Consider the following 27,977-nt stretch of genomic DNA (forward strand, 5'->3'; position numbering starts at 1 on the left):
GTGAAAATCTAAGGAAGGAAGCGAATATTTTTTCCAGACATGAATTTAAATTTTGGCTTCTGCAAGTGTATCACTGCCTTTATTGTGTTTTCACCTTTCCTGCACTCCTATTATAATAAAATGAGGGTGACAGGACAAATAAAATTTGTGGCACCGTATCAGTGTGTATGTGTTAGTTGTTCAGTTGTGTCCAACTCTTTGGGACCCCATTGACTGTAGCCCACTGGCTCCTCTGTTCATGGGATTCTCCAGGCAAGAATAGTGGAGAGGGTAGCCATTCCCTTCTCCAGGGGATCTTCCCGACCAGGGGATCAAAGCCAGGTCTCCTGCATTGCAGGCGTAGTCTTTACCACTTGAGTCCCTAGGGAAGCACCATACTAAACCTTTATCCTTGTGTCTTTGTATTGCCGCTTTCTTAAGGATTCAGCTCTCACTGATTACAGGCATGTAAGAATACAGCACAGTTATCTTGAGAACTCCACCTGCAAGGGGAAATCAGATGTTTTGCTGAATGTCTTGAGATCATAAAATATATATGTATATATTTGTTGAACACTTGCTATGTCCCAGGTACTGCTCAAAGTCTGGCTCTGTGTAATTTACAGGCAAAGCTCTTAAGCTCTCTGAGTCTGTTTCTTCATCCATAAAGTAGAAATAATAGTCATTAATTTGCAAGGATTTTGTGAACATTGAATGTAAAATATTATATAAAGCTTCCAGCATAGTATTTGCTTAATAATTTATATTTGTCCATCTCTCTAACAAGAAATATAAATTAGCCAAGAAACAAAATCTTTTTCCTTGTTAGCACAATGTGGTTTCCTATCCTTCAGATGAAACAACAACAAAACAAACCAGAAGTAAGGGAATTATTTCTTAGCAATAGTTTAGTCTTAACTTCTGGAATGTATGAATATTTCTAATACCAGATCATATAACAATGTGTTATATGAACAATGTGCATTATAACTATATATATGAACTATGTGCTATATAAACCTAGATAACATATTAAGAAGCAGAGACACTACTTTGCCAACAAAGATCTGTATAGCCAAAGCTATGGTTTTTCCAGTAGTCAGGTATGGAAGTGAGAGTTGGACCATAAAGAAGGCTGAGTACAGAATAATTGATGCTTTTTGAACTGTGATATTGGAGAAGACTCTTGAGAGTCCCTTGGACTGCAAGGAGGTCAAACCAGTTAATCCTAAATGAAATCAACTTTGAATATTCATTGGAAGGACTCAAGCTGAAGCTCCAATACTTTGGCCACCTGATTCAAAGAGCTAACTCATTGTGAAAAGACCCTGATGCTGGGAAAAATTGAAGGCAGGAGGAGAATGGGATGACAGAGGATGAGATGGCTGGATGGCATCACCGACTCAATGGACATGAGTTTGAGCAAGTTTTGGGAGATAGTTAAGGACAGGGAGGCCTGGTGTGCTATAGTCCATGGGGTTGCAAAGTGTCAGACACGACTGAGTGACTGAACAACAATACCAATATGCTGAGTCACTTCAGTTATGTCCGACTCTTTGTGACCCCATGGACTGCAGCCTGCCGGGCTCATCTGTCCTTGGGATTCTCCAGGCAAGAATACTGGGGTGGGTTGCCGTGCCCTCCTCCAGAGGATCTTCCCAACCCAGGGATCGAACCCGCATCTGTTGTGTCTCTTGCATTGGAAGGCAGGTTCTTTACCACTAGTGCCACTGGGAAGCAGCCTTGTATTTCTACCATGTGACACATCGCACTGATCCTGTGGATTGAAAGGGAATTAATCCTGTTTGTTCTACTGTGGAAATTGAAGCTCAAAGGAGTCAAGTGACTTCTTCATAGCTATCCAGGCAGAAAACACCAGAGTACCCCACAGGGTCAGAATCTCTGAAACCCTCGTCCCTCAGAGGTGATACTGCTTCAACACACAGGTCAGCAGAGACTTCTCTCATCAGTAGCCTCCTACTGATCATTTTTCCCAGCCAGCTCAAATTCCAGCTGCTTTCTCCTTTTCAAGCTCCCAGCCTCCCGCCCCTGGAATCCTGCAAGCCGGGCTTGGTAAATATGTCATCAAGGCTGTGTGTCATAAATCCATCAGCCTTCCCCAACTCTGTCATGACGCTGCCGGAACCCTGCAAACACAGCCCAGGTAGACGCTGCTGAGCCGTAATGGGAAAACAAATGAGCCCACTTGAAATGAGCTGGAACCTTCTGCCTGAGTTAATGTTTCAGTGGATTTGTTTGCTCCCCGCAGCTGGCTAAGCAGTTTTGGTGATTCTGACAACAGTTTCCACAGATTTGTTTTTACCCCTCATCAGGCTTGACACGCAGCCATTCTGTTCTACAGTTTCCACGCTGGAAGTGCTTTGTGATGTGGTTTAAGCAGTGCGTGTTGATCACAGCTCTGAGAATGAGCTGTGTGCATGCACGCTCAGTCACGGAGTTGTGTCCAACTCTTTTGCAACTCCGAGGACTGTAGCCCACCAGTCTCCTCTTTCCATGGGATTATCCAGGAAAGAATCCTGGAGTGGGTTGTTACGTCCTCCTGCAGCGGATCTTCCCAACCCAGGGATTGAACCTGCATCCCCTGCATTGGCAGGCAGATTCCTTACCACTGAGCTGCCTGGGAATCCCTGAGAATGAGCTGAGGACACCTGAAATAGCTGCAGAAAAGAACTCCACATTTTCTTTCTAAAAATTGGGGCAGTGTAATAACCTAGGCTGATCCTATCAATACTTTTTTTCAAGGAGAAAATAACATTGAAAGAACTCTGACCTGGGAGCTGGAGAACTGGGTTTCAGTTCTCCTTCTGAGAGGATATTACTAGCTAACCACAGACAATTCCTTTAATCTACTACAAATTTTCCTGACCTTAAGAATCACTTGGGACAAAAATTTCTGGCTGAAACAAACAGATTCTTGAGCTTGTCCTCAGATTGTTGCATCAGGACCTCTAAGGGATAAGCCCAGGGTCCTATTAATACACTTTTTCACAAGTGTTTCAAGTGGTGCTGGCAATAGGATTTTCTTTTTTCAGTGGGAGATACTAGCCTTCAAGATCTCTGTGTCCCCTGGTGCGTGTGTGTGTTCTCAGTTGCTCAATTGTATCTGATTATTGGTGATCTCATGGGCTGTAGCCCACTACCTTCCTCTGTCCATGGGATCTCATATTTAATAATATATGATTGTGCTTCTGTATTAATTGTCCATAATCCACCTGCTTCAGAACACGTGGAGACTTGGCTAAAAATGTAAATTCCCAAACTCTATTGAAGGTATGCAGATGATACCACCCTAGTGGCAGAAAGTGAAGAAGAACTAAAGAGCCTCTTGATGAAAGTGAAAGAAGAGAGTGAAAAAGTTGGCTTAAAGCTCAACATTCAGAAAACAAAGATCATGGCATCTGGTCCCATCACTTCATGGCAAATAGATGAAGAAACAGTGGAAACAGTGGCAGACTTTATTTTTTGGGGCTCCAAAATCACTGCAGATGGTGACTGCAGCCATGAAATTAGAAGATGCTTACTCCTTGGAAGAAAATTTATGACCAACCTAGACAGCATATAAAAAGCAGACATTACTTTGACAACAAATGTCCGTCTAGTCAAGGCTATGGTTTTTCCAGTGGCCATGTATGGGTGTGAGAGTTGGACTGTAAAGAAAACTGAGTGCCGAAGAATTGATTCTTTTGAACTGTGGTGTTGGAGAAGACTCTTGGGAGTCCCTTGGACTGCAAGGAGATCCAACCAATCAATCCTAAAGGAAATCAGTGCTGAATATTCATTGAAAGGACTGATATTGAAGCTGAAACTCCAATACTTTGGCCACCTGATGTGAAGAGCTGACTTATTTGAAAAGACCCTGATGTTGGGCGGGAGGAGAAGGGGACGACAGAGGATGAGATGGTTGGATGGCATCACCCACTCAATGGGCATGAGTTTGAGTGAACTCTGGGAGTTGGTGATGGACAGGGAGGCCTGGCTTGTTGTAGTCCATGGGGTCGAAAGAGTTGGACATGCCTGAACAACTGAACTGAACTGAACTGATTGAAGGTATACGGAATGAGGATCCTTGGGACTCTTATACTTTAATGACAGGTCTCCAACTGGTTTTATCCACACTAAAATTTGGGAACCACTAATAAAATTTCTTTATACAGTTGAGTATGTTTGGAGATATTATCAATATCCTAAGGCAGTTGGGAGGATTGCAGGAAGTATAGTATTTAGCACAGTTTCTGTCTGGGTGAGTCCTTGGTAAATGTTAGCTACAAACACAATAAAGTGTTTAGTGATTTTCACAGACAGGAATTGCACCTCCTTGTCTTGATTTCCACAACCCACCATATAGGAGGAGGCATGGAAGCTGGTCAGTATGTTCTTATTGATCAAAGCTGGTTTAGTATATCAAAAGTTTATGCTTTCTATTCTCTGTTTGCTTTTCCTTCTCATGTCTATTTTTGTATGGGAAGAATCTCAGGGGAGTGAGAACTGCACTTTGACCAGAGCTATTCTGGTCACTATAAAATGTTACATTTGGAAGATTCCTATGGGGCTGTTTAGGTAGTGTCTTCAGAGATGAGCAGTGTGGTTATTATTCGTCTCATTTCATGTACAAAAAAAAAAAAAAAAAAGAAAAAGTGACCTTGTACAAGGTTACTCTTTTGGTGAAGATGCTAGAATCATAGCTTGTAATTTCAGGGCCACTGCTAACATCGACTCTGTTTCCTCAAGCTTCCTTTTTCCTGCCCTTGCCTTCATTTTCTGTACTCTCCTTTCTCTTCTTTTGTCACCCCAACTTTCCATATCTTCAACTAATATGTGATCAATAAATCATGGTGCCAAGCAAAAAAAGAAGTTGGTTCCTTTGTTTGTGATTGCCTTTGTCAAAGAGCAATATGCCCGGAAGGTGCCTGACTACGGCCAGTAACATGATGGTGGGGATTCAAATGGCACCAAAGAGGTGGAAGAGATTCAGGTAGGAAGTTTGTGCGTCCCCTCAAATCTGAATTCTGAAGGCAGCTTCTTCCCTGGTCCATGTCTAAGACTGGTTCTGACAATAGGAGTATAGCACTGTCTTCTTTGTAATAAGAGATGTCTAACATCTGGGGTGATAATATTATTTAGAGAAAAGCACAGATTCCACGGATCGCTGAATATCTTGATACTCATTTGAGATACATAATCTTTTCTAGGTTCAAGTGTGAGGATGATGTCCAGGGCTCACGGACAGAGATCACAGGGGGAGATTAAATCAGCTCAGAGACCAGCATTTTGAAATCAGACCTGCCACCGTGACCATGTTGTGTTAGTCTCTCAGTCATATCTGACTCTATGGGATCAGATGGACTGTAGCCTGCCAGTTTCCAACATCTATGGGAATCTTCAGGCAAGAATACTGGAGTGGGTTGCCATTCCCTTCTCCAGGGTATCTTCCACTCTGTGGCTGAACTGATACAGTTTTAGTCTAGTGTTTCATAAGAGTGGAATGTAATATTTTCACACATGCTTCTCAGGGATATTATTGAAACAATGTATAAAACATTGACCAGCTTAAATTGGTTTTGCTTCTTACTTAAAACAGGTTGTTGATTAATCAAACCTGGAGTTATTTTACAGAGACAGCACTGCACATATGTAAGATAGGAACCCATGTCTCCAGGATAACCCCAGAACCAAAATTCTTCAGTCCATAGAACTCAAAGAATCGAGGTGTTGCTATGGGAGCCCTTTACAAAGTGAGGAAGTCCTTCAATAAGGAAAATCCAGCTTCCAAAAGTTGACTACCATATATAAATTGATCTGAGACCAGCCAATCAGCTTATTCCTCCAACCCCTTAAATTTGGGCTTCCCTGGTGTTGTTTAGCTGCTCAGTCATGTCTGACTCTTTGTAAGCCCATGAGTTGCAGCACGCCAGGCTTCCCTGTCCTTCACCATCTCCCAGAGCTTGCTCAAACTCATGTCCATTGTGTAGGTGATGTCATCCAACCATCTTGTCCTCTGTCGTCCCCTTCTCCTCCTGCCTTCTCTCTTTCCCAGAATCAGAATCTTTTCCAATGAGTAGGCTCTTTGCATCAGGTGGCCAAAGTATTGGAGCTTCAGTATCAGTCCTTCAAATGCATAGTCTGGGTTGATTTCCTTTAGGATTGACTGGTTTGATTTCCTTGTAGTCCAAGGGACTCTCAAGAGACTTCTCCAACACCACAGTTCAAGAGCATCAATTATTTGTCAATGAAGAAGACCTGCATTCAATCCCTAGGCTGGGAAGACCCCTGGAGAAAGGACTGGCAGCCCACTCCAGTATCCTTGCCTGGAGAATTCCATGGACAGAGGAGCCTGGAAGGCTACAGTCCATGGGATCACAAAGAGTCATACATGACTGAGTGACTTCCACTAAAATTTCACTTGAACCCTGGATCGGCAAGACATATTTGAGAACTGCATGTCTGACAGCAAAACCCTTGCTTGGTAACATTTCTATTTGGAATTTTGCAATATTATTTAATCTATCCTTTACATTTGCCTATATAAATGAATTACCATTCAGTGGCACTTAGTGCTCAGATTAGTTAAAACATATTTCTTCATTCCTCCATATAAACTAGTCTCAATTTTTTTTTCTCACTAGTACTAACAATCCCTTGGGGGAGTACCTCTTTCCCCAACACACACACTGACTCTCTTGTATTTGCTTCAGTTGTTTTCTTGGAGTTATCATCTCTGTTGTATTAGTGTGAAAGTAAAAGTATTGGTCACTCAGTTGTGTCTGACTCTTTGCAACCCAAGGACTGTAGCCCACCAGTTTCCTCTGTCCATGGGATTTCCCAGGCAAGAATACTGATGTGGCTAGCCATTCCTTTCTCTAGGAGATCTTCCCAACCCAGACATTGAACCCAGGTCTTCTACATTGCAGGCAGATTCTTTACCAGAGTGATGTACTAAAAACAAACCAGCTATTAAACATGGGAATATTTTTTTTTTTTTTAATTTTTTTTTATTATTATTATTATTTTTTTCCAGTGGGTTTTGTCATACATTGATATGAATCAGCCATGGATTTACATGTATTCCCCATCCCGATCCCCCCTCCCACCTCCCTCTCCACCCGATTCCTCCGGGTCTTCCCAGTGCACCAGGCCGGAGCACTTGTCTCGTGCATCCCTCCTGGGCTGGTGATCTGTTTCACCATAGATAGTATACATGCTGTTCTTTTGAAATATCCCACCCTCACATTCTCCCACAAAGTTCAAAAGTCTGTTCTGTATTTCTGTGTCTCTTTTTCTGTTCTGCACACAGGGCCATCGTTATCACCCTTCTAAATTCCATATACATGTGTCAGTATGCTGTAATGTTCTTTATCTTTCTGGCTTACTTCACTCTGTATAATGGGCTCCAGCTTCATCCATCTCATTAGGACTGGTTCAAATGAATTCTTTTTAATGGCTGAGTAATATTCCATGGTGTATATGTACCACAGCTTCCTTATCCATTCATCTGCTGATGGGCATCTAGGTTGCTTCCATGTCCTGGCTATTATAAACAGTGCTGCGATGAACATTGGGGTGCACGTGTCTCTTTCAGATCTGGTTTCCTCAGTGTGTATGCCCAGAAGTGGGATTGCTGGGTCATATGGCAGTTCTATGTCCAGTTTTTTAAGGAATCTCCACACTGTTTTCCATAGCGGCTGTACTAGTTTGCATTCCCACCAACAGTGTAAGAGGGTTCCCTTTTCTCCACACCCTCTCCAGCATTTATTGCTTGTAGACTTTTGGATAGCAGCCATCCTGGCTGGCGTGTAATGGTACCTCATTGTGGTTTTGATTTGCATTTCTCTAATAGTGAGTGATGTTGAGCATCTTTTCATGTGTTTGTTAGCCATCTGTATGTCTTCTTTGGAGAAGTGTCTGTTTAGTTCTTTTGCCCATTTTTTGATTGGGTCATTTATTTTTCTGGAATTGAGCTTCAGGAGTTGCTTGTATATTTTTGAGATTAATCCTTTGTCTGTTTCTTCATTTGCTATTATTTTCTCCCAATCTGAGGGCTGTCTTTTCACCTTACTTATAGTTTCCTTTGTAGTGCAAAAGCTTTTAAGTTTCATTAGGTCCCATTTGTTTAGTTTTGCTTTTATTTCCAATATTCTGGGAGGTGGGTCATAGAGGATCTTGCTTTGATTTATGTCGGAGAGTGTTTTGCCTATGTTCTCCTCTAGGAGTTTTATAGTTTCTGGTCTTACATTTAGATCTTTAATCCATTTTGAGTTTATTTTTGTGTATGGTGTTAGAAAGTGTTCTAGTTTCATTCTTTTACAAGTGGTTGACCAGTTTTCATATTTTTAACATATAAGAATATGGCGGGTGAAACAGATCACCAGCCCAGGTTGGATGCATGAGACAAATGCTCAGGGCTGGTGCACTGGGAAGACCCAGAGGGATGGGATGGAGAGGGAGGCGGGAGGGGGGATCGGGATGGGGAACACATATAAATCCATGGCTGATTCATGTCAATGTATGGCAAAAACCACTACAATACTGTAAAGTAATTAGCCTCCAACTAATAAAAACAAAAAAAAAAAGAATATGGAGACTGCAGATGGCTGGTGATAGTTGACTTAATCTCTTCAGCTTCCAAACTTGCATATTCATATGCGCTCATGCTGTGCTATCTGAGGCAACTAATGCTATCTTGTCTCCCATACCATCTTCTTTGACACTTCTTATTCTACATGCAGACCAGGACTACAGTCAGTAGATAAATTATACTTTTGTTGTTAAAAACCCCAAAATGATTCATATATGTGGATCTATTTCTGGGTTTCCCAGTTTGACTATAAAGAAAGCTGAATGCAGAAGAATTGATACTTCTGAACTGTGGTGTTGGAGAAGACTCTTGAGAGTCCCTTGGACTGCAAGGAGATCCAACCAGTCCATCCTAAAGGAGATCAGTCCTGGGTGTTCATTGGAAAGACTGATTCTGAAGCTGAAACTCCAATACTTCGGCCACCTGATGTGAAGAGCTGACCAATATGAAAAGACCCTGATGCTGGAAGGGATTGGGGGTAGGAGGAGAAGGGGATGACAGAGGATGAGATGGTTGGATGTTATCGCCTACTCGATGGACATGAGTTTGAATAAACTCCAGGAGTTGGTGATGGACAGGGGACCCTGGCATGCTGCAGTCCCTGGGGTCACAAAGAGTCGGACACGACTGGGCAACTGAACTGTTAATGTAACATTGACATATTTGTCATTTTATATACCAATATCACACTTTTTGGAGCAGGAAATGGCAACCCACTCCAGTATTCTTGCATGGAAAATCCCATGAACAGAGGATGCTGGAAGGCTACATTCCATGGGGTAACAAAGAGTTGGACATGAATGAGCACACACACACATATCACACTTTTTAATTGATATAGGATTAACATATGACATTATACTAGTTTCAAGTGTGCAACATAACACTTCAGTATTTGTATACATTGCAAAATGATCATAAGTCTTGTTAACATCCATCACCACACATAGTTATGATTTTTTCTTGCTATAAGAACTTTTAAGATGAAATCTGTTTGCAACTTTAAGATATATAGTATGTTATTACTATGGCATTATGGTTATACATTAAATTTGTAGACTTATTCATCCTGTGTTAGTGCAACTTTGTAATCTTTAACCAGACCAACTTCTCCCAGATCCCCTCACTCTCATCCCTAACCCCTGGTAACCACTACTCTCAGTTTTTATGATTTCAGCTTTTTTTTTTTTAATATATAGACTTCATATATGAATGAAATCACACAGTATTTGTCTTCCTCTGTCCACCTTAGTTTGCTTAGCAAAATGCCCTCTGGTTTCATCCGTACTGTCACAAGTGGCAGGATGTCCTTCTTCCTTATGGCTGAAAACATCATATTTTCTTTATTCATTCATCTGTCAATAAACATTTGGCTGTTTCCATATCTTGGATATTGTGAATAATACTGTAATGAATGTGATAGTACAGATAGTGGATATATCTTAGAGATGATGATTTTATTTCCTTTGAATGCAAACACAGAAGTGAGCTGTTGAACCAGATGGTAGTTCTAGTTTTAATTTTTTAAGAAGCTCCCATATTGTTTCCATAATGACTGTGCCAATTTATATTCCCAGCAATGTTCCTTTTCTCCACATCCTTGCTAGCAATGAACTTTTAAAAAATATATAACCATTTGAACAGTATTCAGGTGATAGCATATTATGGTTTTGACTTGAGTTTCCTTGAACATTTTTTCATGTACCTGTTGGCTGTTTGTGTGTCTTCTTTGGAGAAATGTCTGTTCACATCCTTTTTCCCATTTGAAATATGGTTATTCGTTTACTTGCTTTTGAGTTATTTGAGTTCCTTGTGTATTTTTGATATTAATCCCTTATCAAATATTTGATTTGCAAATATTCTCTCTCATTGCATTGATTGCTTTTTTTTTCTTCACTCTGCTGAATATTTCCTGTCAAGGAAAAGAAAAACTTTTCATTTTGATGCAATTCCGTTTTTCTATTTTTGTTTTTCTTGCATGTACTTTAAGAGTTATATATAAAAATCATTACACAGAGAAATGTCAGGACATTTTTTTCTGTTTTCTTCTAATAGTTTTATGGTTCTAGGTCTCTTACATTTAAATCTATAGGCCATTTTTATTTGATTTTTGTATGTGGAATGAGATAAATTTCTAATTTCATTCTTCTGCATGTGAAAAATCAGTTTTATCAGCACCCTTTGTTGAAGATGCTATATTTTCCCATTGCTTGTCTTTGGCCGTTTTGTTAAAGACCAGTTAACTATGTGTGTGTGTGTGTGTGTGTGTGTTAGTCATTCAGTCATGACTCTTTGAGACCCCATAGACTATAAACTGCAAGGTTCCTGTGTTCATGGATTTCTCCAGGCAAGAATGCTGGAGTGGGTTGCCATTCTCTTCTCCAGGGTATCTAGCTGACCCAAGGATCGAACCCAGGTCTCCTGCATTGCAGGCATATTCTTCACCATCTGAGCTACAAGGCAAGCCCAATAACTATAAATTCATGGATTTATTTCAGGAAGGAAATCATGAAATAGTTGAAAAAATAGTCAAAATTTCAAAATCAAAAAATAGTTCAAAGGAACTGATGTTATTTATTGAAATGTTTATAGGTTAGCTCACAAATGTAAATGCAAGCTATAGTAATATAACATAAAATAAGATTAAAGTAACTATATTAAAATGTAGATTTATTAAATAGTATCTAAAATAATTTGTTAAATCATAATTTAAAATAAAATTAATGAAATCATGTGTATTTTCAAAATCATTGCAAGAAGCACAGATGAACAAAGGCAGAAGAAAACACAGATTCTATAAAATCCGGAAAAACATAATTTTTAAGTTGCTGTCATCATTTCCTGGTGGTATGGGAGAAAAACAATCATGTAGAATTCTTATCTTTCTTGTATCTTTTTATATTTTCCAATTCTTGCCATTGAGCATGTGTTGCATTAGTGATTAAAATAAAAATTTCATTTAAAAACACCTGGAAAAAGCACTTTAAAAATGTAGTAATTCATGTTTTGAACCAATTCTGCACAATTTGATTTATGTTTCAGGTTAAAAAAATATTTTAATAGAAAATATTTCAGTTAATACTGTGGAAAAATGTACACTGTACTTTACAATTGCCCCTGAGAATTTGTTGTAAATCGGTATTTCTTATACTTACTTATGTTGCTATTTTACAAAATAAACATCATACCTAATGAATATCAAAAGCATAACATACTTAATTCATTTGAAAATGGAAATTTAAGCATGAAAAAATTAAATTCTTCAAATATATACAGCTAATGCAGTGACTTGGGGTAAAAATATAAATACTCATATATATATATATGCAAAATACAAAGAAATGCGTTTCTAATGACTCCTCCCTCCCTGAATTCATATATTAACATCCTAACCCCAAGATGCTATTATTACCTTCGGAGGTAATTAGTTAATGAGGGCAGAGCCCTCATTGATGGAATATTAGCATCCTCATAAAAGAGACCCCAGAGGAATTCTCCCTCCTCCTACCATGTGAAGACACAAGAAGAGACTATAAACCAGGAAGGAGGTTCTCACTGGATGCCAAGTCTTGCATTACGTTGTTTGCATGATCAGTTGTGTTTGACTCTTTGCAACCCATTGGACTGTAGCCTGCCAGACTTCTCTGTCCTTGGGATTTCTCAGGCAAGATTGCTGGAGTGGGCTCCATTTCCTCCCTCAGGGGTTCTTCCCTACCCAGGGGTCAAATTCGCATCTCCTGAATCTTCTGCATTGCACACAGATTCTTTACTACTGAGCCATCACCAAGTCTGCCCACACCTTAATCTTGGATTTCTCAGACTCCAGAGTTGTCAGAACTAAATTTATGTTTTTATATAAACCACCCAGTGTATGGTATTTTGTTATAACTGTCTGAATGAACTAACACATGCATTTAGAATCATCAGTTGAGAATCCTGCTTTCAACTTCAGACTAAATTGAATTGGCAGTTTTTGAAAGCACAACCCAGTTACCAGGGAGCCAAATTCTTACCCTCCTAAAAACTGAAAGGAAGTGGTAGTTACATGAGCCCCGACTGCTGTTCTCAACATGCAGTGAAAAACGTTTTCCACAGAAAAAAAACCTTAGTGCTGTCCTTTGACTCTGTGTTGGAAGATGGATACAAATTTTGATAAGCTTTTAGGAGGAACAGGAAGTACTGGTTCTTTGACAGTGTAATCAGTAAAATAGGTGGAAATGAAGAGAAGGTGCATGCAATTTATTGGATGATATTTGGGGCACACTGGACCATGCCATTAGGAAAACTTGGCATTGGCCTGCACTGTGAAGGTAGCCATACCAAATTCCTAACACTTTTTTTAAAAAATAGAATATCGATATGTGCACACTCAGTCACTAAGTCATGTCTGACTCTTTGAGATCCCATGAACTGTAGCCTGCCAGACTCCTCTGTCCACTGGATTTTCCAGACAAGAATACTGCAGTAGCTTGCCATTTCCTTCTCCAGGGGATCTTCGTGACCCAAGAATCAAACCCACATCTCCTGCATTGGCAGGAGATTCTTTACGGCTGAGCCACTAGGGAAGCCCCAAAGCACTGATAATCCTTTGTTAATAAAGATATCTGTTGATATTTAATCAAATTAAGTATGATAAATGTACAGACACTAAGAGCAAGGACCACTAATCAGGGTCTGAATAATTGAATAAGGTCATGAATTTCTCAAAATATTGCATATGTTATGGCACTAATTGTTGAGCATCACCAGTGTGTTCTAGATGTGGTGACCACTTCTTGAGTGGCATTTTCCTCTTCTGTGAATTGCTTCTTAAAATGTATTTCAAGAAAAAAGATCTGTCTTGTCTCTCTTCCGTGTCCAGCATGACTGCATCTGATTCAAAATTGGACAATGAAAACTATTTCCTAGAATTATTCACATGGGGGCTATAAGAGAGGAGGCATTTCTATTGGTGTGATGACATAACACTGGTTTGAGACTGGGAGCTGCCTGTGACCATACTTGTCTTACTATAAGGAAAAGCCAGCTTGTGGTAGGAAATATGAAGTCAACATACCCCAAAGCATTGTGAAAATAGGGAAAGAGAGAATCCTGATTCTAGTCAGGTGGTCTCCGGATTTCTCTGGCTGCTGATTTTTGTAAGTTTGATTGTTCAACTCATTTTGGAGATAACTCATGTCTCCTTCTAATAATCGAATCCCCTTTGGTGTAAAGCTTGCTGGAACTGTGCTTCTGCCAACTGTGACCAGCCTTCCTGGTTAATATACTGATATTTTAAACTAATTGTTCCTATGTTTGTGACATCCCTATAAATAGATATGGATTACATGTATAGATGAGAAAAGTTAGGATAAATCACCTGTCTCACTCCAAAGTCCACATTCTTTCCTCAGCTCCATATCAATGATTTTTGGAGGTATTTTTGGGCTTTTGAACTGTGGTGTTGGAGAAGACTCTTGAGAGTCCCTTGGACTGCAAGGAGATCTAACCAGTCAATCCTAAAGGAAATCAGTCCTGAATATTCGTTGGAAGGACTGATGTTGAAGCTGAAACTCCAATACTTTTTTTTTTTTTTGCCCAGCTGGCTCATTTATTAGCATTAAACACAGATCCTCTTCTTCCCCCATTCCAGGAAACCACACCCACAAAGTCCCAGGCCCCAGAAGCAGGCATCCTCTGCCCCATTTCTGAAACAAGCTCTCAGGCCTTGGTGGTAGCCTGAGCTGCTCCCAGGGTTGTGAGCTGCTGAATCTTCTGGCTCATCATTTCCATGACATCCTGTTTCATGGCATGCTTCTCCTGCAGAGCTGGCTGGATTTTTTCCATTTGCTTGGTAAGGAAGTCTATCTTCCTCTTGAAGAAGTCCTTGGCATCCTCAGCTGTCTTCTCTACATAGTAGCCAGTTCCCACATCGATAAGCACATGTTCCACATCATGTAGCTTCCCAGAGACATAATAGAACTCGTCAGTGGGACAAGTAATTCTTTCCCCTCATTGTTTTTCTTCAACATGTTCAGACAGTCCTTGGCTTCCACATACTTGGTCTGAACCACCTTGAGCTGGGCAATGGACGTGGACAAGAACTCCGCTTCCTGGTCCAACTGGTTCTTGAGCATTTCTAGCTGCGGCAAATTCAGCTCGGTGATGTTAACCGACTGTGCCATGTTGGGAAGGAGGGCTTATGAAACTCCAATACTTTGGCCACCTGATTATGAAGAACTGACACATTTGAAAAGACCCTGATGCTGGGAAAGATTGAAGGTGGGAGGAGAAGGGGACGACAGAGAATGAGATGGTTGGATGGCATCACCGACTCAAAGGACATGACTTTGAGTAAACTCCAGGAGTTGGTGATGGACAGGGAGGCCTGGCGTGCTGCAGTCCATGGGGTCACAGAGTCGGAAATGACTGAGCATGTTCTCTCAACACTATAATGATGCAACCAATTGATCACAGGCTAAGAAGACTGATTGTCCTAAAGTGCTACAGTAGTTGAGGTGGAGGAATTCATCTGTAGATGAAACTTGTGAAGCTCCCCAAATGACTGAGTCATGCCAAATGCTCTTCTCTCTTTAATGAAGATGCTAAATGCTCACATTCCTGCACAAAACCATGCAGAAAATAAGAAAGTTGCAATGGAGCTCCAGTTTCCAGACTCCAGGCTGTTCCTCTTTCTATTGAAATACACTGTTCTCTGGTGGTTTCATTTCAGCCCAATGAGAATTCAGAGGACTATGATGTTTACTCAGTATACAGTGAGTCAGGTGAAGGAGTGAGTTAAGCAATAAGAAAACAGGATCCAGAGACTGATGTGATGGGACGCAAAGAGCTGTGTTGGATTGGGTGTACGGATCTGAGGCAGGCAAGTTTGACCAATGAATAAGTAATTGGCAAATTTCAAGGTAGGCCAATAATCAGTGCTAGAGACTGGATGGAGTTGTTGGGATGCTATGCTAAGCTGTGGGTAGAAGAGGACACTATTCACAAGGAAGACTGGCCAGAGCAATGTCAGGTTTCCAACTTGAAGAAAATAGGATTTTGGTTAGATTGTGAAGATTCAGACCAGGATATGGGAAAATAAGGCACTGATAGAGTTGTTAGGGCTAAGAAACAGGCAAGGTTTTATTGCTAATAGTGAAGGTCCTAATTTAATTTCAGTGGTTGGATTCCCAAGAAGTAAATTGCTAATCCTTTACCCTAGCTGCTCTCCTAGATTAGAGAAATCTAACCCAGTGCTGTCCAGTCAAACATTCTGTGATCATGGAAAAGTTCTTTTTTGTTCAATTGGCAGCCACTTACCATGTGTGACAAATGAAGTATTAATTAATGAAATTAAATGTAAAATTCTGCTTCTCAGCTCTTGTAGGTATGTTTCAGCTGCTCTGTGGTCACATGAAGTTAGTGGCTATGACATTAAAAGCCAAGGAATTCAATGCTGACAACTTCCAATACTGATAACCTTACATTTTATTTCTGAGTTCTCAATCCATATCTTCAGTCCTCTTGTATTAAATTTCCTATCAGGCACTTTTCTCCTAGAGTTCACAATACCACTATGCCTACATTTCAAAATGTAACTCATTTCATTGCCCCAAGTTTATCTTTTCCTTGCCTTGGGAAGAGTTGCCATTGACTGGCCAGTTGTTTAAGCCAGACATTACATTGAGATGATTCTCCTTCTAATTTCCCCAAGTCAGCAATTTATCAAAACCTAGATATTTTCTCTACTAATTCTTTTCTTGAATTCCATCACTAACTCAAGATGCACAAACTGGATTTAGAAAAGAAAGAGGACCCAGAGATCAAGTTGCCAATATCTGTTGGATCATAGAAAAAGCAAGAGAGTTTCAGAAAAAAACATCTACTTCTGGTTCATTGACTACATTAAGGTCTTTGACTAGGTGGATCACAACAAACTGTGGAAAATTCTTAAAGAGATGAGAATACCAGACCACTTTACCTGTCTCCTGAGGAACCTGAATGCATGTCAAGAAGCAAGTTAGAACCATACATGGAACAATTGACTGGTTCAAAATTTGGAAAGGAATATGTCAAGGCTGTATATTGTCTCCCTGTTAATTTAAATTATATTCAGAGTACATCATGAGAAATGCCAGGCTGGATGAAGCACAAGCTGAAATCAAGATTGCTAAGAGAAATATCAATAACCTCAGATATGCAGATGACACCACTTTAATGGCAGAAAGTGAAGATGGACTAAAGAGCCTCTGATGAGAGTGAAATAGAAGAGTGAAAAAAAACTGGCTTACAACTGAGCATTTGAAAAACTAAGATCATGGCATCCAGTCCCATCACTTCATGACAAATAGATGAGGAAAAGTGGAAACAGTGACAAATTTTCTTTTCTTGGGCTCCAAAACACTGCAAATTGTGGTTGCATCCAGAAAACTAAAAGATGTTTGCCTCTAGGAGGAAAAACTATGACAAACCTAGAAAGTGTATTAAGAAACAAAGACTTCACTTTTCCTGACAAAGATCATATAGTCAAAGCTATGGTTTTTCCAGTAGTCATTTATGAATGTGAGAGTTGGACCATAAAGAAGGCTGAGTGCTGAAGAACTGATGCTTTCGAGTTGTGGTGCTGAAGACTCTTTGGAGTCCCTTGGACTGCAAGGAGATCAAACCAGTCAGCCCTAAAGAAAATCAACCCTGAATATTCATTTGAAGGACTGATGCTGAAGCTGAAGCTCCAATAGTGTGGCCACCTGATGCGAAGAGCTGACTCATTGGAAAAGCCCCTGATGTTGGGAAAGATTGAGGGCGGGAGGGGAAGGGGACGACAGAGGATGGGATGGTTAGATAGAATCATGGACTCAATGGATATGAGTTTGAGCAGACTCCGGGAGATAGTGGAGGACAGGGAAGCCTGGCGTGCTACAGTTCATGGGGTCGCACAGAGTCAGACACGACTTAGCAACTGAACAAGTGAGCAGCATGCCGTCTTGCAGCCACTGCCTTGATATTTAGTTTCTCTAAATATCTTGTCCCTGATTCTTTGAAAAATACAATCTCTTAACTTGAGTCTTGCCTCACAGTTTTGCTTTTATTCAGGCAATCTTCTCTCATGGTTAATTATTTCATTTTGGTACTTATTCTGAAAAGCAGATCCCACCCTCTTGTAAGTCCTTTTGAAAAATAGTCTTTTATACAAGCTTGAATTCATTTATATTTGACATTAGGCACACGAGTTATTTGATGCCCAGTAATAGGAGCTACAAATGTGAGACTTTTAATCCTCATAACTAAGGGCAGTTACAAGATTCTGAGAGAGTCTCAAGTTCCAAGATATTAGTGGAAACCACAGTGGAGACCAGGGAGTGAGTCAGGGGCATTTGTAGCAATTTAATTGTGATCCTCCAAAATCCCTGAGGGCTTTTATCAATACCCCTTCCCCAGATTACTGACCAAATCTTCAGGATGGGAACCAGGAATCTGCATTGTTAAAGAACTTCCCAAGTGATTTGTATTCACAATCAGTTGAAGGAAACTTTAAAACTTTGACACCTTCATTTGAATCCACTTTATTGAATCTGCCAGTGTTTCAAATTATGCATTTCAATATTAACAGAATTGAGCCATGCAATTTAAAATTTTAATCTCTAAACATTTGAATCCAAGCATTAATTTCCAGCTCACACCCCCCCCCCTTCTTTGAACATGACCTTTATTTCAATAGTAATGAAGTTTATGAAACACACTTCATTTTCCTGATTTACTATAACATAGCTAAATTCATGTTGCAAATGATTACACTGTGGCTACATATTAAATTTTTAATAAACAGATGCAAGTGAAATTACTAGGTCTTCTTCAATCAACCAGTTAAAAACATAGATAATGGAAATAAAATTTCCTGTCAAATTTCTCCTTATTATGACTCAACAGAGTTTGTCATCTCCACAAAATACCTAGGCACAGATAAAAAGAAGTTGATTAGGAAAGTGAGGGCTATGTCTTCATTGAATCAGGTTAATTGTTAGATATTTGATGGCTAATGAAGAGATTGGAAGGTTTTCCTTCTGAATAGATTGGTTGTTTTGGCTCATTATAGGCACAGCCTCAGGCTACCTAAAATGACTGATGAATTCCAGTATATGCTTTGGCTCTGGATATATTTTTTCCTTATTCCATATCACTTGCCAACATGGTAGGCAGTGAAATGCAATGGGGAAAATATGAGGCCAAATAACACAACAAAATACCGGAACAGCTCTTGAGGTCAATTTCGAATCCATAAAGTGCCTGTTAACATTTTCCAATATTGACTCCAAAGAATGCTAGTAATCATTATAGTATTTCTAAATTGCTTTCAGAGTAGATGGAGAAGGACGAAAGTGAGAAACAAACAAAAAAATGTTTGTGGAGACATATTTTCTGGTAAGAAGCTGAAGTCCAGAAATGCAATCTCCAGCAATTATACAGAGGAGAGAGGACAATACAATGATGGAACTTGATCTATGTGCCAGCATTTTACATCAATTCCTCTTTTATATTATTTCACTTTTATTTACTTTTGGCTGCACTGGGTCTTCGTTGTGGGCAGGTTTTTCTCTAGCTGCGGGGTGAGGACGTCTCACTGTGATGGCATCTCTTGTTGCAGAGTATGTGTTCTAGAGCGTTCGGGCTTCAGTAATTGAAGCAAGCAGCCTCAGCAGTGGGGACTCCCAAGATCTGGAGCGCAGGCTCAGTCGCCGTATCACATGGGCTTAGTTGCTGGGTAGCATGTGAGATCTTCCCGGATCAGGGATGGAACCAGTGTCTCCTGCAGGGGCAGGCGGAATCTTTACCACTGAGCCACCAGGGAAGACCTATATCGATTCTTTTATTTAATCCTCATGCACTTTGCAAAAAAGCTGCTATGACTCATTTTGCAGGTGAGCAAGCTGAGGTTTTGAGACCATACGAAACTTGCTCATAACTTCAGATTTAGGTTGTCTGATCATGGCTCAGATGCCAGTCTTGATCAGGACTGCCAAATCCAGTCCTTACATTCGATTCCATTATCTCCTAAAATCAAGTGCTTCACTTTTAAAAGGTGTTGTTTTCTCATTAAACCAGCTAACAATCTAGTGGGAATGGAAAGGGTGATTTTTATATTTCCTTAACTGAAAGAAGGAACAAATAGAAGTCTTTCTTCCTTGCTCTTTCTCTAAGAAGGAACTGTTTATACTGAATTTATGTACTGAATTTATTATTACCTTCAAGCTTACATATATGAGATATATGCTGTATATATCTTACCATGTTCACACCATTGTATTAGCCTGCCTCAAAAAGGAGCAGAATTTGGAGTTAAAAGACATGGATGCTTGTGCACCTAAAACTAACACAACCTAGCAAATCAACTATAATTCAACAATGTTTACAATTCGACAACATATATAATTCAATAGTATATATGAAACTATTTGTCACTCAGTTGTGTCCAACTCTTTGTGACCCCCAGGGACTGTAGCCCACCAGGCTCCTCTGTCCATGGGATTCTCCAGGCAAGAATACTGGAGTGGTTTCCCACTCCCTTCCTCAGGGATCTTCCCCACCCAGGGATCGAAGCCAGGTCTCCTGCATTGCAGGCAGATTCTTTACCAGCTGAGCCACAATATATAAAGACATGTAAACAAACAAACAAAAGAGACCTGGATGTGAATCTCAGTTCTGTCTCCTACTGTTTTGTTTTGTACTATTTCGTTTCCCAAACTGGCTCTGGGTCACAGTGGTGGTACCTGGAACTGTCACGTTGACTAGGTTCTAAGACTGGGTGGGGATCTAGGCTGGAAGAACCACCATTTAGCCAAGGGGTAGTAGAAGCTGTGTCTCAGCAAGGACGGTCTCTTCTGAATTGTTTCTTCTGAGGCAATGTTTTCCTTTGACGTGCCTTTGGACCTATCCATTATAGCTTCTTTACGCCATGGAATGACCTGGCTACTCTATCCATCACCTTTGTTGGCAGAGAACACTGGCTTCTTCTGACAGGAAGAGCTTGGCACTGCTTTTGCCTTCATACCTGGCTGGGACTCTTAGCTTTGGATACCTTCCCAAATTTTTCTTTAAAAGAAAAATAAAGGTTCAGTAAAGTATGTTCCATCACCATGGTAATATTTTGAACCAAATATTCAATGTAAATGTGTTGCTTCTTTAACTGGTTAATTTGAGAAGAATTTTATCCAAAATATTTTAAACAAGAAATCTTATCTAGCTATTGATCACATGTGTGTGGGTGTTAGTCACTCAGTTGTGTCTAACTCTTTGTGACTCCATGGACTGTAGCCCACCAGTCTCCTCTGTCGATAAAATTTTTCAGGCAAGAATACTGGAGTGGGTAGCCATTCCCTTCTCCAGGGGATCTTCCTGACCCAGGGATCGAACCAAGGTCTCCTGCATTGCAGGCAGATTCTTTACTGTCTGAGCCACCAGGGAAGCCTGCTTATCATACAAATAAAATTTAATTTTTTCAGGTATTAATATATAAATGAAAACAACTGACATGTATTAGGAAACGACTGCGCGCTAGGTACTGTGCTTAAAATATTATGTAAGTTTCCTAGGGCCATCCAAACAAAGTTCCACAGACTGAGTGACTTAAACAACAGAAATGTATTTTACTACAATTCTGGAGGCAGGAAGCTCTGGATCAGGGTTAGCAGAGTAGATTTCTTCTGAGGTCTCTTTCTCCTGCTTGTAGATGGCCATCTTCTGCCTGCATCTTCATGCGTGTCTCTATTTGAATGTGCCTATTTCCTAAACTCTTCTTACAAGCACACAAATCAGATTGGATGAGGGCCTACCCTAATGACCTCATTTTAATGTAATAATTTCCTTAAAGATCTTACAAATATACATATGTTTAGAGGTATTGGGGGTCAGAAATTCAACGTATAAATTTTGGGGAAACACAGTCATTTACATGACTTATTTTGTATAATGAACTGTGAATTTTGAATAATTATTCACATTTTAGAATGAGAGCAAAGATGTCAAGGATCCTTCCCAAGGTCAAATAGCTGACTAATGATGGGAGTAGGATTTAAAATGAGGTCTTGGAAATGTCCAAGCTCTTTGCTTTTTCCGTCCTCTGTCATATCTTCCTTCCAGGTGTTCTATCTGCAACATATTAACATTTGTCTCTTTCTGAGCAAGGGGACTAGATGATTCATTGCAATTTTTGCTATAGACTGATAAGGTCTTGCTCGTGATGTTAAATTTTGCCTGAATAGTGGACATCTCTTTTCAGGCACCATGTAGCAATTCTCTCAACTGGTTTGATAGAATTTGATGTACATGGAGGTTAGGAGAGTGTTTTGTTCATTTTCACGGAATTCTAAGTAGTTTTATGTGAGACAGCAGTTTCCAACGGAAATGGTATTAAGCCGTGGAGTGGCTCACCATCTAAGTCACTTCTGGGGGTTAACAAAAATCCACAGACTGGGTGGCATGAACAACAGATATTTGTTTCTCACAGTTTTTGAGGCTAAATTCTATGATGAAGGTGCTGCTGGTAGATCTGATGTCTGGTGAGAGCTCTCCTCCTGGTTTTCGGATGGTCATCTTTTCATCATATCCTCACACGGCCTAAAGAGAGAGAAAGTAAGCTCTCTCATGCCTCTTCTTATATGGGCTCTAATTTCATCAAGAGAGCTCCATGCTCATGACCAAATTATCTCCAAAGACCTCACCTTCCAATATTATCACATCGGGATTATGGTTTCAATGTATAACCTTTGGGTTCCCTGATGGCTCAGTGGGTAAAGAATATTTCTACAATGCAAGAGACACTGGAGATGTGGATTTGGTCCCTGGGTCAAGAAGATCCCCTGGGGAAGGAAATGGCAACCCCCTCCAGTATTCTTGCCTGAAAAGTCCCATGGACAGAGGAGCCTAGCGGGTTGCAAAGAGTTGCATGCAACAAGCACAATTAACTTGGCCAGGATAGCAACTCCCAGAATATAATTTAAAGTCCAAACTCCCACATCCCAACGTCGTTGGGCTCCCCAGGTGGCACTAGTGATGACGAATCTGCCTGCCAATGCAGGAGATACAAGAGACTTGGGTTCGATCCCTGGGCCAAGAAGTCCTCCTGGAGTAGGTAATGGCAACCCACTCCGGTATTCTTGCCTGGGAAATTCCATGGAGAGTGGAGCCTGGTGAACTACAGTCCTTGGGGTCACAAAGAGTCAGACATGACAGAGCCACTGAACACAGACACAATCACTCATTCCATGGAACTCAAGAAGGAATGCCTTTCATAGACATGTAGTATCACACTTTCACATGGGCTGCCTTAACTGATATGACAAAAAGCTTCTGAGATGGAAAACTCTCGTGTCCATATGACTATGTCAGTTTGCACTATTTCCCCTTATAAGCTTCTCAATGCATAGTCAGACCTGGCTTGAAAATGGCTGTAAGACAAACCAGAGGATGATCATACTAAGACTTGAAGGAAACAAAAAAACTAATGGACATAGTATATGGACATGACTGAGTACACATGTTCTGGTGCGTCCCAGGTGGTGCAGTCGTGAAGCGTCTGCCCACCAGTGCGAGCAGACCCAAGAGACGTGAGTTTTGTCCTTGGGTTGGAAAGATCTCCTGGAGTAGGAAATGGCAAGCCTTTTCAGTATTCTTGCCTGGAAAATTCCAAGGACAGAGGAGCCTAGTGTGCTACAGTCCATGGGGCTGCAGAGAGTCAGACAAGACTGAGAGATTGAGTGAGCGATATTTACAGGCAACACTGATTCACTTTGCTGTAGGGTGGAAACTAACACAACATTGTAAAGCAGCTAAATTCCAATAAAAATTAATTAAAAATCAAATAATTCTTAAAGAAAAAGCTAGCAATGACAAGCCATATAAACTGAGGGAAGGCAGGCAGAGAAGAGCTGCAAAGAATATCAGGGAAGAAGGTGGAAACATTGATCACAGAACTTACAAACGAAGACCTTTTGGCCACATTTATGGACACACCCCACTTGTGTGGGATTCTGTTAACTTCCATTAAGACTAATTATAAAGGCATAAGTCACCATATCAGAGAGAACTCTATCAGGGAGGATGCAATAAATGTGCACATACCTATAATAGAGGTGAGCATGCATGAAGTTATAATGAATGTTTAAATTGTTTTCTATAGAAATGTTTTAATAGCTTTCTGCTTCTCAATCACACGAGGGGTCAGTTTTATCTGAAATAACCAGTTACAACACAGTGAGATTTGACTGAAACTAAAAGGATATTAGGGCTTCCCTGGGGGCTCAGATGGTAAAGAGTCCACCTGCAATGCAGGAGACCCAGGTTCGATCCCTGGGTCAGGAAGACCCCTTGGAGAAGGGAATGGCAACCCTCCCCAGTGTTCTTGCCTGGGAAATCCCAAGGACAGAGGAGCCTGGTGGTTACTGTCCATGGGGTCACAAAGAGTGGAACACAACTGTGCAACTTTTTCAGAAGGATATTAAAGACTTCCCAGGTAGTACTAGTGGTAAAACACACCTGCCAATTCAGGAGACACATGAGATGTGGGTTCGATCCCTGGGTTGGGAAGATCCCCTGAAGGAGAACATGGCAACCCATTCCAGTGTTCTTGCCTGGAGAATCCCATGGACAGAGGAGCCTAGTGGGCTACAGTCCATGGGGTCGCAAAGAGTCGGACAACAAGCAAGGGCTTCCTTGACAGATGAAGGGATTAGGGCTTTATTCACAAGGCGGTGGGGATTGCTTATTTGCCTTTCACAAGACAAAATGCTCTGGAGATTTTGGAATGAACCCACTGTCATTCACCTTCCCCTTTTAAATGCTCACATCAGAATTTGATCCCAAGGTAATTGGACCATTTTTTTTTTTAAATGAAAAACTCTTTTGCTCACTCTCAAAAAGATTAAAAAAATGCCTCTATTTACCTTTTTAACAGACACTTGTGGGGAATCAAACAAATAAAAAAACCAAAATGCAAAGATGGTCAGAAGAGTAATTTCAAAGTTTGTTAGAGGAATAGCTAAGTTGACATATTGATGCAATAGACTAAAAGGCAGCATTCTGAAAGTTTCAATGAAGTAAAATTGGAAGGAAGCACAAAGATATTAACAATGTTTAGCTTGATATACGGGATTCTTGGAAGTAAAAAAAATAGTTTATAAATTTATGTTTTCTAAGTTCTAAAATTTGATTATATATTTATTAAGAAACCAGAACAAAAATTTAAGTTAATATGAAATCAGTTCCAGGGAATGGTTTCCATTAACATGGCAGCATCTTTGGAATAATCTATAACAAGCAGGGGGATGGACTTTGAAGGAAAGAGATATTATCTGCTGAGCACATTCTACTCACCTGACATTTTAGTCCCTTATCCAGGTTTTGACTTATTATTTTTCTCCAAAACTTTGTAAACAAAATGCAGCCCTAACCTCTGGGTGGGGGATGCTGTGTGTGGGGGTGCCTGGGGCAACCATATTTTGGCCTTCTGATCAAAAACTCTAGTGCAAATATGAATCATTTTTGTAGCATCAGAGTCTAGTACTGTGCTTAACATATTGTCGATATTGAAGCATATTTGTGGATTATGAGAAATTGTTCCTCTCACAAATAGTGTACTGTTAGTCTGAGAATTCTATACATTGTTCTGAGGATTTGCCCAAATGGGTAGCCATTCCCTTCTCTAGGGAATCTTCCCAACCTAGTAATCGAAACTGTGTCTCCCACCTTGCAGGCAGATTCTTTACCAACTGAGCCACCAGGGAAGCAAATCACAACTCAATATGTTATAAATATTTGTGTTGCATAGAAGGCTTCCCTGGTGGCTCAAATGTTAAAGAATCTGCCTGCAAGGCGAGAGACCCAGGTTTGATCCCTGGATTGAGAAGATCCCCTGGAGAAGGAAAGTGCTGTATAGAATGTATTTTGTTGACATTTCCTTTGCAGAGTGAGAGTCTCCAGCTAGTCATCTTACTGACTTCATGACCGCTGGCAAGTCATCTCACTGATGTTTTATTAAATTAAAAATAATGTGGGGACATCTAACACTGGAATGATACAAGTAGCATTACAGATGGTTTGAGCTTGCGTCGACTGCTTCTCGGTAAACCTGCCTGACTGCAGGCATTTTGGAGAAATCATGAGCCTTTCAGAAAAGAGATATTTAGCAATCATTATAACAACTAGAAATGGTAAAGGATGTGTTAATGCCAAGACCTGACCCTTCTTAATGACAGAAAAAGTTGTGCCTGGTTGCAAAACCCACCTGTTGCCTCTCAAATATTCTACCACAGTAGAAGGTAGCACACTAGATTTGAGGGTCAAGTGTAATCTAAAATATAAAGAAATACTTTTGACATTGGCTAATTCACAACCATTTCAAAAAGTTCTAGGAAAGGACAGCAAAATCTTGATAAACTTACAAAGTGATTTTCTCAACACATTCTTCAAATATTTCATCATTCAAAGATGCTCTTAAAGGCAGATAAAAGAGAGATCAAGGTATATGTGCCCAGAGGTCACAGTGAAGCAATATCAATACTATTAATACCCGAGGAAAGGAGCCCTAGACACCCAGGTCAATAAAAGAACTAGCCCTTTGTTTTAGAGTCTCCAAGGTTTATAGAGACACTGCCATCTAGTGGACAGAGCAAGAATTTTATAATAGATCAAATTCTGAAACAATTTTTTTTTTGTTTATAAAATATGATTATTCACATTTCTTAAAAGAAGAAAAAAAAGGTAAGCTATCTCTTAAGTGAGTTCCATGTATATGCATTTTGTGATTTTTATCGTTTTAAAATCAATGTTTTGCAGATGAGAAAACTGAGTTTTAGGTTGACAAAATATCTTGTCCAGCACTTTATGCCTGTAAGTGGCAGGATTGTGTTCCTGCTAAGTTTGGTTGACATTCACACAATGACTGAATAACATTTGCTTCAAACACAAAACTTGTGCTGTTATTAAATGTAGAGAATCAGTGGGTTCACTGTCCAGAGCTAGAATTTCATTTTTGGCTCTGCCTGTGATCTGTGTATGATTTTACAAAGTTCATTTAATTTCTATAATGTTTGGTGTTATCCTTACATAAAAAGTGAATATTAAAGAAGAACCTGCATTTAAGCACTCTATCAATTCTAAAGGTTTGAGTCTATTGTTACAATTGCAAATATCTCTATTTTAGGTTCATGTTTTGTGTAAACACAAACAGAAATTCAATAGAAGAAGGTATGAGATGATTGTGAGATTAAATGGGGAGAAAGATAGGAATCAGATGGAGAATTTGACTCTTTTAACTCTAATTAAGAATTCCCCAGTTCCAACATTACTTTTGCCAGGAGAATTCCCCAGATAAAGAAATAAGGACCTATGTCCATGCACATTGGGCATTAGAAAGCAAATCCCTCTGCCCCTTCCCCAAACAGATCTGCAGTTTTTTTGTGGTCATTCACAAGAGTCGAAGATTCTTTTGCAGTATATGAAGTAAATGGGTGGGGGTTCAGCTTGTTTTTTTAAGATTTTAGAATTCTCATATTCTTATGTATTACAACTTTCACTCTTTCCTTTTCATCTTTTTTTCAGATCACATCCCTTCAAAAAAGTATTACTGACTAGACAAAGATTTTCTGATTCAAGATTCTCAGAAAGTACTTCTCTAAACATTCCCTTGGCTAGGGAGTTAAGGAAAAGATAGATAAAAGAACACTCCTAAAAGATCAGTCATGGGTAGTATTACAATAAATACTTTTTGCAACACAGAGATGAAGGATAACATAGATTAGAATTCAATAGGTAAGAATTAAATAGAAATTCCTTGAGTTCAAATTCAGTATCTTCCTTTTACTTAGCTGTATGATCTTGGGCAAGTTATATAGTCTATCCATGCTTCAGTTTCTTGGTTTATTAAGCAGTTAATAATAATACCTACTTCATAAGTTTGTTGTAAGACCTAAATGTATTAATATGCAAAAGGTGCTTAGAATAGGACCTGACCCTTTATAGATGCTATTTAAGAGCTAGTTATTTCCTTCTTGTGCTACTAAAATGTTGTGTGTATGTTGTTTTTCACCCTGTGTTTTGATTTCTCATTATTGTTGCTATTTGATCTTCTATTTTTCCCATTAAACTGTGAGCTTTTATAACAGAGTTGGCAAACTATAGCCTATGCTCCAAATCTATCCCCTAGCCTGATCTTTTAAAATCCATGAGCTGAGCATGATTTTTATCTTTTTAAAGGGCTGTAAAAAAAATGAGTAATATGTGACAAAGACCATATATGACAAAGACCATTTAGTTCTACAAAAGTAAAATATTTAATATCTGGTTCCGAATAGAAAGATTTGTCAATTCTTAAAAAAGACAGTGTTTTATTCATGATTATGCTCAACATATTTTGGGACAGGGGAAAAAAGACAAA

The 27,977-nt window shown here is 39.8% G+C and overlaps 1 pseudogene; it reads right to left on the bottom strand.

Annotated features, from left to right (window-relative positions):
* Positions 1-14,153: 14,153 nt before the first annotated feature.
* Positions 14,154-14,745, bottom strand: LOC133058460 (prefoldin subunit 5-like; annotated as a pseudogene).
* Positions 14,746-27,977: the final 13,232 nt, after the last annotated feature.

Source organism: Dama dama, chromosome 6 (assembly GCF_033118175.1).
Source record: "Dama dama isolate Ldn47 chromosome 6, ASM3311817v1, whole genome shotgun sequence".
NCBI classification, from domain to species: Eukaryota; Metazoa; Chordata; class Mammalia; order Artiodactyla; family Cervidae; genus Dama; species Dama dama.